Raw genomic sequence first — 11,777 nt, 5'->3', positions numbered from 1 at the left:
AAGTGACAATGGCTTCAATGGAAGTTCTTGGTCTTTTTGATCGTGATGAAGATTCCATGTTGAAAAAAGAAATGAGCAGATAAGTTTAGCCTGAGTTCAAGAGAAGAATAAGCAGAATGTGCAAAAAACAGTTCAAATCTGGAAAAGATCATGAGATAGAATCCAAACGTTGTTTTATGATGATGACGTGCAAAATGAAAACAATATAATATGAGAAGTATGTCTTTCTAAAAGCGACAGCTATTGAATGCCTTTGCACTTTTACTTGTTTACATTGCTATTTACCAGCTCAAAGTTGCGGTAAAGATAGAATATTTGCTTTTTTTTGTGAGTTTTCAAAAATAGAGGTTCCGTAACGGAAGCTCTTCAACCATTGGTTGAGACCACTCTCTCTCTACACGCTAAAAGGCACAAAAATGACCTCAAAATTCCCCTAATGATGTAAGAATGTACAAAACCGTGAAGCATGAGTGTAGCTTCACCCTAAGCCCATCATCTCTATGCAATGTGCGAACCGCTCTGAGGCTAGGCTCTTTTTAGAACATCCGCTGGGTTTTCATCCTTGTGAACTTTGACTAACTCAAGTGTTTGCTAGCCAAAATATCCCGTACCATATGATGCCTAACCTCTATGCATTTCTACTTGGAGTGAAACACGGGGCTCTTTGCTAACGCAATTGCACTTTGAATATCTAAATGTATCACTAGAGTCTGGTGTATACCAAAATTTCCCACTAGAGAAGATAGCTGCAACATACTTTGCCTCAATGGTAGAAGACAAAGTGCAATTTTAGATACATGACCTCCAGAAAATTGCACCTCTAGCAAACAAGAAAATGTAGCCAGATGTGGATCTCCTAGTGTCTACATAGCCTCATAATCCGAATTAGTCTATCCAATTATGGATGGATCATTGTTCCCAAAGCATACGCATTTCTCAGTTGAGCCCTGGATATATCTCAAGATGTGCTTCACTGCTTCCCAATGCTTTCTGCCTGGATTTTCCATAAACTTACTGACCACTCCCACTGCATATGCAATGTTTGGACGTGTGCTAAACATGACAAACATGAGACTACCAACTACCAATGAATACGACACCTTTTCCATATCTACCATTTCAACATCCAATTTGGCACAATCATGCTTGCTACGTTTTTTTTGTGTAGCCAGAGGGGTACTTAATTCTTTCCCCCGTTGCATATTGAAATGTTGCAAGACCTTGTGAATATACTCCTCCTGTGAAAGTTCAAGTACATCATGTTTGCGATATCTCTTGATATGCATACCAAGAAAGTGATGTGCATCACCCAAATCTTTCATAGAAAACTTCTTGCTTAAGGCATCCTTGAGAAGTGAAATATCATCTTTGGAATTCTCGGCTATGAGCATATCATCCACGTACAAAATCAAAAGGATGAGGGAACCATCATTCAACCTCTTTGTGTACAGGTAGTGATCCTCTTGGCACCTTACGTACCCCTGGGACTGAATGTACTTATCAAACTTGATGTACCATTGACGTGAGCCTTGCTTTAATCCATACAAAGCTTTCTTGAATCTACAAACCAGTTCTGCCCGTGTTGACCTCTCAGGCTTTATCATAAAACCCAATAGCTATTTCATGTGGACATCCTCTTCAAGATCCCAATGAAGAAATGTTATATTCACATCCATTTGGACCAATTCCAAGTCCTCGATGGCTACTAGACCAAGCACAAGACACAAGATAGTCAAATCGACCACTAGACAAAATATTTCATCAAAATCCATGCCTTTCATTTTCTTGAACACTTTAGCAACCAATCTAGCCTTATACTTAGGCTTGGGTCTGTGATATACTTCTTCTTATACACACCATTTTCATGGCAGTGCCTGTTTACCCGTAGGTAACTTGTGAGAAAGGAAAAGAGAGAGAGTGAGCTTCATCTTGGCACTACTCCCCGTTTGTTCCTCGCATTGTATATCCAATTGTGCAAGAGAAGCAAAAGGAGTGTGTGAAGTTTTCCATCATTAAGACACTCAAAGTGAGATCTAAGAAACACAACAAAGATTTTATTTTATCAAGTCTCTCATTAAGAGAGAAATATATAATACAAATGCCTATTGGAGAAGGGAACGACTCCAAGAAATGCGATCCCCAATACTGTGTTCATTTTTATATACTCTAGCTCCTAATTCAAGTATTGTCTCACTTGCCATCTAAGAAGTGTGTATGCTAAGTGCTTGCTAGTTTTCTCTATGTAGATCTCTATAACTATCTATAGTCTCTACAGACCTTTACATATTTCTCTCCAATGATGCACTCTCGTAGGTAATGAGCTGAATTTTTGTCCATATTTTTTCTTTTTTATTTGGAGCCACGGTTGAGGAGATATGATCAAAATACTGGACCCCAATCTGTCCACATCATGCAGGGACATCTCATTTTCAACTTTTCCAGTTTCTGTTCACACTAGGTCTTCTCTTCTTGTGTAAACCCTTGGGGGCTCCCTTCACCTATAAAAGGGGACCTCTTCTTCCTTGAAAACCATTCAAGCCATTGATGAGAGGAATTCATGAGGGAGCGAGAGTAGTAATGCCTAATTGTACTTAGCCATTAACACAAGCCTAAGCCTACACTTTCTCCTAGAGGAAGACTAGACATTCTTGTACGCTGTCCTTGGAAGATCAACTCTAATCAAAGAAGGTCTTGAACTTGGTGTGTCAATCAAAGTGGAATTTTTCCCTCTTTTTCTCTCTTCATCAAAAATGGTGCCGAAGGGTTTGTCGAGTAAGATGTGTTCTACATTGATACTTTGTTGATTTCTTGTTGTTTTCTTTTTCATCTCTAATCCAACATATATGTATATATCTAATCTCATCTCCTTAACCAAACCTATCGCTCTAAATCTTAGAAATTCATTCTCTCTACAAATTCTAGGTTCTCCTTGCTACAGATACATCTCTCCCCACAGTATCCTTATTGCCTACGGGCAAGAATAGCGCTTGGGAGGGAAACTCTCTTCTCTTCTCTTCTCTCATATCTACATTTTGCACATACTAGAGTTATCCTAGATGAATAATCTACATGTTGAGAATTTCTATCGCTTCCACTCTGTGCGATCTATTAGAATTAGTGTATGGATTAGTCGTAAAATACACTTTCAACAACGTATAGTGTTTTTTTTTGGCCTAGAAAGGCTCAATGAAATACTTCTTTCACCGGATCCCATCATAATACCTCTTACAGACTATAAATTTTCTTTTGACGTAAGTGTAGTTATCTTGCTATGAACCAAGAGGATTTGTACACACAATTAACCCCAATCACTATACAAAACATATATATTATGGTAAGCACAAAACTACAATTCGAAAGAACAATTCGTAGCCTATTTGGTCAACAAAGATTGAATGCGATTAACTCATCTATTATTCCTTTCATATTACCCATGATACGATATGACCATAGCCTTGATGTTTTCATCTTTGTGTTGTTATCTTTTGTGTTCTTTCTTTGTGTGTGTGAGTGCAGGAGAGAAAGAGTGGGGCTTCTTTGATTGCACTTCCTTCCAAACCCTAGTCTTCATGGCATCTATGGTTTAACTCCTTCATATAGTTTTTTGAAGTTCTCTCACAAACTCTCATATACATAAGCCCGGTGCTTTCCTGGAAAGACCGCAAATTTCTCGACAATGCATTGATCTAAAGACAAAAAAATTCATATTTATGGAAGGTGTTTCTGTAGAAGCATATCCGAAGTGAATAGGTTCAAGAAAGTTGACTCTCATCTCTTATTTTACATACAATGTCTTCTGGCACTCACAAGGGTTCTTCTTCTTCAGTGAGGTCTACAACCATTGTGGAAACTGATCCAAAATCTCGTAAGTGTGTAGATAGCAACACAACCACCCAACCAACGACATCGAAACCATGAGCATGGCATACTTGGTATCATTGCAAGAGACCGTAAACAAACAAGGGAAAGACCTACAGGCAGTTGCAATGGAGAATGGGCACACTAAAGGGTACTTGTGGTTGAGAATGAGAATCTCAAGAGGACACTTGAGATGCAATATACATTTGATTCCACTTGAAAAAGAAGTCAAGATATGTAAATTGTCTCTTTTGGACTTGAATGCTTTGAAGAATGTACGAGCAAAGTAGAGCATGACCATGTAGCTAGCAAGTAGAGAACCTTGTGGTCCCAAGTCCATAGGGTTTCTAGCCACCATTCTCTACTTTCTTTAGCTACAAACCAAGTGAAGAACCCCATGTCCTTGGGGCCACTGGGTTTTTTGCTAGCAAGTAGAGAACCCTCTAGCCCCAAGTCCATAGGGTTCTAGCCAAGGTTATCTACTTCCTTTAGCTACAAACCAGGTGGAGAAACCTCATGTACTTGAGTCCATTGGGTTTGTAGCTACCAAGTAGAGAACCATGTGGCCCCAAGTCCATAGGGTTTCTAGCCAGGGTTATTACTTGCTTTAATTACAAACAAAGGGTAGAACCCCATGTCCTCAGGGCCAATGCGTTTATAGCTAGAAGGTAGAGAAACATGTGGTCTCAAATCCATACGGTTTCTAGCCAAGGTTCTACTTGCTTTAGCTACAAACTAAGTGGAGAACCCCATGTCCGTGGGTCCACTAGGTTTGTAGCTAGCAAGTAGATAATCCTCTGGCCCTAAGTCCATAGGGTTTCTAGTCAGGGTTATCTACTTGCTTTAGCTACAATCCAAGTGGAGAACCCCATGTCCTTTGGGTGTATGTAATCATGTACTTTTAGAGTTTTATGACGTAGTGGAAGTTTATTTGGATTGCATGCACACTATCTCAAAACATATATGAGATAGAGAGTGTGTCGTTGGAGAGAAATCGGTAAAGATCTATAGAGACCATAGAGAGTTATAGAGATCTACATAGAGAAAGCTAGCAAGCACTAAGCATACACACTTCTTAGTTAGATGGCAAGTAAGACAATACTTGAATTATGAGCTAGAGTATAGAAAAATGAACACAATATTGGGGACCACATTTCTTGGAGTCGGTCCCCCCTTCAATAGGCATTTGTATTATATATTTCACTTGGCAAGAGCTAGTAGGGAGAAAGGGAGCTTGAGAGCAAGAAGAAGTATACTACGAGACATATATATATCCATGTGACATAAGTTCTCTCTCTCTCTCTCTCCACTCTTCACTGTTTTTATCTCTCTACCGATCCAGTAATCACTCTTTTTCTCTCCCTATTGGGGGCCGCCATCACTCCTCGGACTACTTTCTTCCTCTCTATTGGGAGACACCATCACTAGTGAGATGCGTTCTTGTTGTCTAACTGTGTCGTGACACATTCGTTTTCTCACATCTTACTTATTATAAGGTTCAGTCTTAAACCTTACAAGGTTTACAACTCATTAAAACGTTTAAACCTTATAAGGTTTAGAGCTCAGTTGTTCAGTGTAGCAGAGGCAAAGAGAGAAACTGAATAATTTTACTTGGCACCAACAAAGGTGGAAAGAGATAGAGAACCATTACAAATACAACAAGGTGAGGAGTCACGATGGCCTGCAGAGATGATTAGTAAATTTTTGTGAAACAAAACACCCCTCAGAAAATAAATATTTTCTAAAATAAGGATTGATGCTTCCTGCAGAGGTCACCCTCTATAACATAGGGTTTTTAACCAAGGGCAGGATATTGAATGGTGCAATGATTAGATTAGCTTTTAGGTAGAATGGTAAAGATTAAATTATTTCATTGCCGAAGGAAGCTTTTAGGTAGAATGGTAAAGATTAAATTATTTCATTGCCGAAGGAAGGTTCATGTGCAGATAATTGTCAGGCTGGAAGAATGTAACTAGATGTGCAATTAAGTTGGATACTTATGGTCTCTTTGAGTCCAAAGATCATACAACTAAGCTTTAGAATATAACCAAATTACACGTTTATAATTTCTAGCAGATAATTGGCTGAAAAGTATGTTCAAGGTATTCTATCTTGTGACTGTTTAAAGATTAATAGATCCCTCTCAATGCAGCTGAGAGAATGCTTTCTTCAAAGGCAGAAATAAATCTAACCCTAAACATGAAAATTAAAATGTGGAATTTAGATGCGCGAGAGAGGCCTTCAAAGATTGACAGAGCTGGTATGGGGGATGTTTGTTTTTCTCTCAAGACAATTCAACATAGCAAAGCAGACATTCCAAATATAATGCAATGAGATATGATGTCATGGGATTGTACCAGCCAATGCAAGCCTCCAAGCCAACAACCTTCTTCAGAACTCCTTACAGGCTGACTAGAACAGATTTTGTTCGATTATTGCCTGTCATGATGACCTTGGTTTGGTGCGGCAGCACAGAAGACTCCTCATCAAAGCCCTCATCCTCGCACCCCCTGAGCACATCACCCCTTCTTCACTTTGCACCACCTGCTTGCCCATACATAGCTCTTTTCATTGATCGCACCTCCCTCCATCTCCATCTCTGTGCCCATATCCATCATCTTTAAATCAAGTGCCCTTCTTAACAAGAGCTCCCAATATATTTCTCCAGATTGTTTATATTAGCATTGATTAAGCCCCAAGAAGCCCCCCGTGGCCACTAGAATATATGTTTCGATTGGATTGAGATGAAATTAAGAATCTATAATTTGTCTGAATTGGAAAGCGCACAATACAGAATTGGCTTTGTATGATGATGATCTTGGTCTACAAGAATAAAAAAGAAAAAGTTGAGCAGCTCAAAGACATCAAATAAGGTACAAGGAGAGGTAGTCTAATAAGTGTGTGTGCGAGCGTGTATGTGAGTGGGGGCGAGAGAGAGAGAGAGAGAGAGAGAGAGAGAGAGAGAGAGATCTAGGAAGGCAAGACGCATAATACCATGGCATAGAGAAGACGACACAATGTGAGACTGCGTGAAAATATCCTCCTGACTGCTGCAAGCAAGCATACATGTTACTTCAAACATGTAGAACGAGCGATTGCACTCTTTGAATAACCACCTGAGGATCATTGGTGCCCAAAAAGAAAGGCGACCCAGTATGAAAAACATCCTCACAACCATGGACAGCGGCATCAAAGGATCCTTCTTCCAGTAAGTCAGCTTTGAAAAGCTTGAGTCTTTCCTGTGCCTTTGGCAAGGCCATCAAGTGGGCAGTCTTAACCACATTTCTGCAAACAGAGGTCGAAAGAGATTACCACACAGAGTAATGGAAACAGAGGGTAATGCAGGGAAGTGGAGGCTTTACCAGGATCTCGGACAGAAGCACGAACGGTGTACCCACTCTCGAGCAGGAGCTTCACAACCCAAGATGCAATGAAACCAGAAGCTCCTGTCATACACACTACCTTCTACATTCCTCTTCAGTGTGTGGTCATGTGTGTCATAAATCTTGAAAAGATTTAAAGATTTTTACTGAGCAAGAATGTAGGATTTGAGACGGGTGCATGCTGGAGAGAGAGGGTGTGTGGATATGTGCGCATGTGTGTGTGTGTAGCGAAGCGAGAGCTTGCACTGTGGTAGACAGAGCTAGGCAATGCCGAGGAGAGAGAAAATGAAGGCTTCTTGTGAGAGATTGAAAGAGTGAAAAGCTGCAACCACTGGCGGACAGCCTCAGGTGACAGTGACATAAACTCGCACGCCTTCTCCACAGCGTTAATGCACTCCTCAGCAGGCTTCCCTTGTTTCCTCCTTTATCGCATCAAGTCATGTCATCCTGCAGCCCCCTCCTTCACACAAAGCCCACTGGCCGTCCACGTGGATGCCATCCGTCAAAGGACGCCCAACCCGGCCCAACACTAAGGCCTTTCTTGAGCAGGCCAAAAAGTAAAGAAAAGAGGATTGGTTCCTACCAAGCTAAACTTCTTTCACACTTTAAAGCCTTTGAAACATTTGGTTTCTCTGCAATTTTGAGAATGGATGGATGATCAACCCACATTTCCAAGGGGTTTTACAAAAGCACTTATTTTCAACGCCAATTCGCAATCTTTGCTTGCATTAAGAAAAGGCATGGTGTGTGGAGAGAGATCACACAAGGTTTAGACACTTTCAATGTTTCACACTTCCAAACTTACAGCTCCTTAATGATCCACTTTCTCCCATCCTATGACGCATCAGAGATGCATTCTCTGAATGGCCAAATAGTCTGAATGATGCCAATGGAGTCCTTGCTAACATCTTGAGTGTCTGTGTGGGAGATTTGATCAAAGATTCCGTGAGGAATACTACAAAATTTTATTTCTAGAGAAACCCATCCAGACAAATATCCTTCTATCTTTGCCATGCCCCATTTTCTCAAAGCAGACTTAATCAACAATTTAAGGAACAATCAAAGATGAAAAAACATTTGTTTAAGGAAGGGACAAAACCTAGCAAAGCGTCACACTGATGGAAGTAAAGCTCAATGCACATGCCAGCCTCCTGCCAAAAACCCAAACTCAAGCATGCCTTCAATCCAAGGCTGATAATGCGGCTCGTTAGAGCTTCTCAGCATCCACTACATGCTTGGAATAAGTGATGACATAGATGATAGGACTAAAGGTTCTCTACCTGCATAGGGAATCTCATTGATTCCATTTGGAAAATCCCATCTTTCCCTTTCAAACAAAGCTTTTTAGCTCTTGTTTGTTCCCCCAACAGTGCAGGCACAAGCTTCTGGAGGAGACCTTCATCACGGCGATGAATTGAAGAGCTGGCATAATGTCTACGCCTTCTGGTTTTTACCTTGGCAAAACGTGAACTTTTGTGGGCAATTCACAAAGCAGTTGTCCACAAAGCTTGCGGACATGGAGTGACCCGAAGCCACGTGCATAAAAGGTGCTGGAAGTGGGCTTTTCAAGTAATTTCCATCCAGCATGATCCTCTCAAGCGGCTTCATGTCCTCTGCATTGGCTATTGCCTTCACCCCATAACTTGGTGGGATAACCCCATGAAAGAAGTTATACCGCAAAGAGAGTGAGGCTAGCTCTCTCATCCCTGCAAAAATGCTGGGAAGAGGGCCTGATAACATGTTGTAGCTTAGGTCTAACGCCACCATCGGGCTCTTCGCAACATGCTTTGGATGTGCTCTTAGCTAGCTCAGCTTATTCATTGACAGATTTAGCTGTTGCAATGTTGGATGAGCCAACATAGCATCACCGACACACCCGATGAATGCATTGTTGCTTACATCGAGCACATTAAGCTGGTTGAGGGTTGCTATGCTTTTGGGTAGCTTGCCAAAAAATTCATTGTTTCTCAAACACGCTGAACATAAGCAGGGTGGTAGCTGCCTTGGGAACAGGCCTGACAACCGGTTGTCGGACGCATCTAGCATTCGTAAGAGACCCAACTTCCGGAGATCAGGGAAGGGCCCACATAGCTGGTTGCTTTCGAGCTGCAACTCTGTGAGGTAGGAGAGCTTGTTCAGAAAGGAGGTATTGAGCCCACCAGCTTGTTATGCACAAGATTAAAGGCTTTGTAAGTTGTGAAGCATCAAAATGCTGTCAGGTATGGATCCACTCAAATTGTTGAACGAAAGGTCAAACATCATGGGTTGGGAAAGCATGCCGATAGAAGCAGGGATTTCAGCCCAGAGTGCATTCCCAAACATGCGCAAGAAGCGCAGACCAGTGAGGCTCCCAAGACAAGGGAAGAGTACCCCTGCATAGCCAGCATCGTCCAACTGCAAGCTTGTGACTCTTTCATAAGCATCCATCGATGCATTAGGCAAGAACGATGTATGTCCCCCACTTGTGCAGTCTATCCCACTCTCCAAACCTGTTTGTACATGGGTCTACATTGAAATCCCAACTGCCAACACACAATGTTGCATCGATTGTCGCCGCATCAATGCTGGCTTTCACTTCTTTGAGGGCTTCAATGTCGTTAGGGTCTGTGATGGCACTCACTTGGGTACCACTGTCACAACTCAAAAGAAGCATCCCCACAACCATGTGGATCCATGTCGATGTGGTGGCAAGATGCAACTCTTTTGCACACCTTCTCCACAGCGTTAATGCGCTCCTCAGCAGGCTGCCCTTGTTTCCTCCTCTATCTCATCGAATCATGTCATCCTACAGCCCCCTCCTTCACACAAAGCCCACTGGCCGTCCACGTAGACTCCATCCGTCAAAGGACGCCCAACCCGGCCCAACACTAAGGCCTTTCTTGAGCAGGCCAAAAAAGGGAGAGGGGGGCTTGTGCCTAGCACACAAAGGTGGAAAGAGATGAGAACCATTACAAATACAAAAAGGGGAGAGGGGGGTGTGTGCTAGGCACAAGCCCCCCTCCCTCCTTTATTTTCATCAAAACATATAAACCATTCACTTTTTCATTTCTATAAAAATGGAATCTTTTCAATTATTGAGCCTATTTATCGATTTAATTATTTTAAAAAAATTTAAGTCTATCTTATATATATATATATATATATATATCTTCTATTATAAAAGGGGGAGGGATTCCGATCCCTCCCTTGACACGTGGCGCTATTAGATGCATCCGACGAGAGAGAGAGAGAGAGAATTCCTCCAACCGGCACAGGAGGGAGGGAGAGAGGAGTTATTTATTAGCCTTATTAATGGCTGATGGTGATCACTGAGAGGCCTTCAAGTTTTTAGGCAGCCTTCAAATTTATACCGACGCATGAGCAGAGCTTCAAGTCGAAGTTTCCTTTGAACAAGAGAGAGTGCGAGAGAGAGAGAGAGAGAACTTTCTCCTGCGAGCTGCACCTGAGCAGCGAGAGAGAGAGAGAGAGAGAGAGAGAGAGAGAGAGAGAGAGAGAGAGAGAGAGAGAGAGAGAGAGAGAGAGAGAGAGAGAGAGAGAGAGAGAGAGAGAGAGAGAGAGAGAGACCTCAGGTGCCAGCAGGTACAGGCTCTTGCAAGAGAAGGCTTGCTTTTAGAGGGACTCGGCCAGTTGAGAGACGAAGGAGGCTCCGAAGCTTTGAGGAGGTCCCAGGTGGAGTCTTCTTACGAAGGCTCTGATGCTCTGAGAGGGCCGAGAGAGGGATACTGTGAAGCTTTGAGGAGGTTGAGAGAGGTTGCATATTCTTAGAGAGGCTCTAAAGCTCTGAGTAGGGCCGATAGAGTGCTCCAAGTGCTCCGATGTAGAGCTCCTCTGTGCAATGAGCGCTCAGCCTCCAATTTCCGAATAGAGCTGAGCGAGCTGGCTGAGGACAAGTGGGAGGAAGCTCATTACTGCATGTGCGTCGAGAAAAGAAGTTCATGCACAGACCTCGAGCTCCTTATTTATGCAAGCTCGGCCTTCAATCGCTCAATGGCGCTGAGCTGGCTAGGGACCGCCTATCCAGGTAGTTCATGCTCCAGTCTTTGAGAGAGAGAGAGAGAGAGAGAGAGAGAGAGAGAGAGAGAGAGAGAGAGAGAGAGAGAGAGAGAGAGAGAGAGAGAGAGGAGGCGCAGAGGAGCTTTGCATATATCCCTTTCGATCTTTGAAGAGAGATTTTCCGCAATACATCCAAGCCCTGCTAATTGGACGTTCACATGGAGAACCTAACAATTGCACAATTTTCTATCAATCAAAGTCTGATGTTAAATGAATCTTGATTAACGTGAACTATCATGAATCCTTTCTGCAGCAATCTTAGGTTAATATACCTTACCTACAGCTTCTCAAGCCAAACAAAAAAAATGTATCGGTCACCTTATACGACGTTGGGTTCACTGCTCTTTCTCACTAGCATGCTGGACATAATACATTCAATAAATAGTGTTGGTATTTATCTAATCCCCATTGCATGTGTGAGTTCACTAGTGGCTGACGTGTCTGTGCGTATATTGTGTGCGTGCATGCTTCTCTGTGAGCTAA

General features: G+C 42.3%; 1 pseudogene; it reads right to left on the bottom strand.

Annotated features, from left to right (window-relative positions):
* Positions 1-8,642: 8,642 nt before the first annotated feature.
* On the bottom strand, positions 8,643-10,078 carry LOC147442777 (receptor-like protein 42; annotated as a pseudogene).
* Positions 10,079-11,777: the final 1,699 nt, after the last annotated feature.

This window comes from Adiantum capillus-veneris, chromosome 14 (assembly GCF_014529385.1).
Source record: "Adiantum capillus-veneris isolate H3 chromosome 14, ASM1452938v2, whole genome shotgun sequence".
NCBI classification, from domain to species: domain Eukaryota; kingdom Viridiplantae; phylum Streptophyta; class Polypodiopsida; order Polypodiales; family Pteridaceae; genus Adiantum; species Adiantum capillus-veneris.
This window is presented reverse-complemented; position numbering and strand designations above follow the sequence as displayed.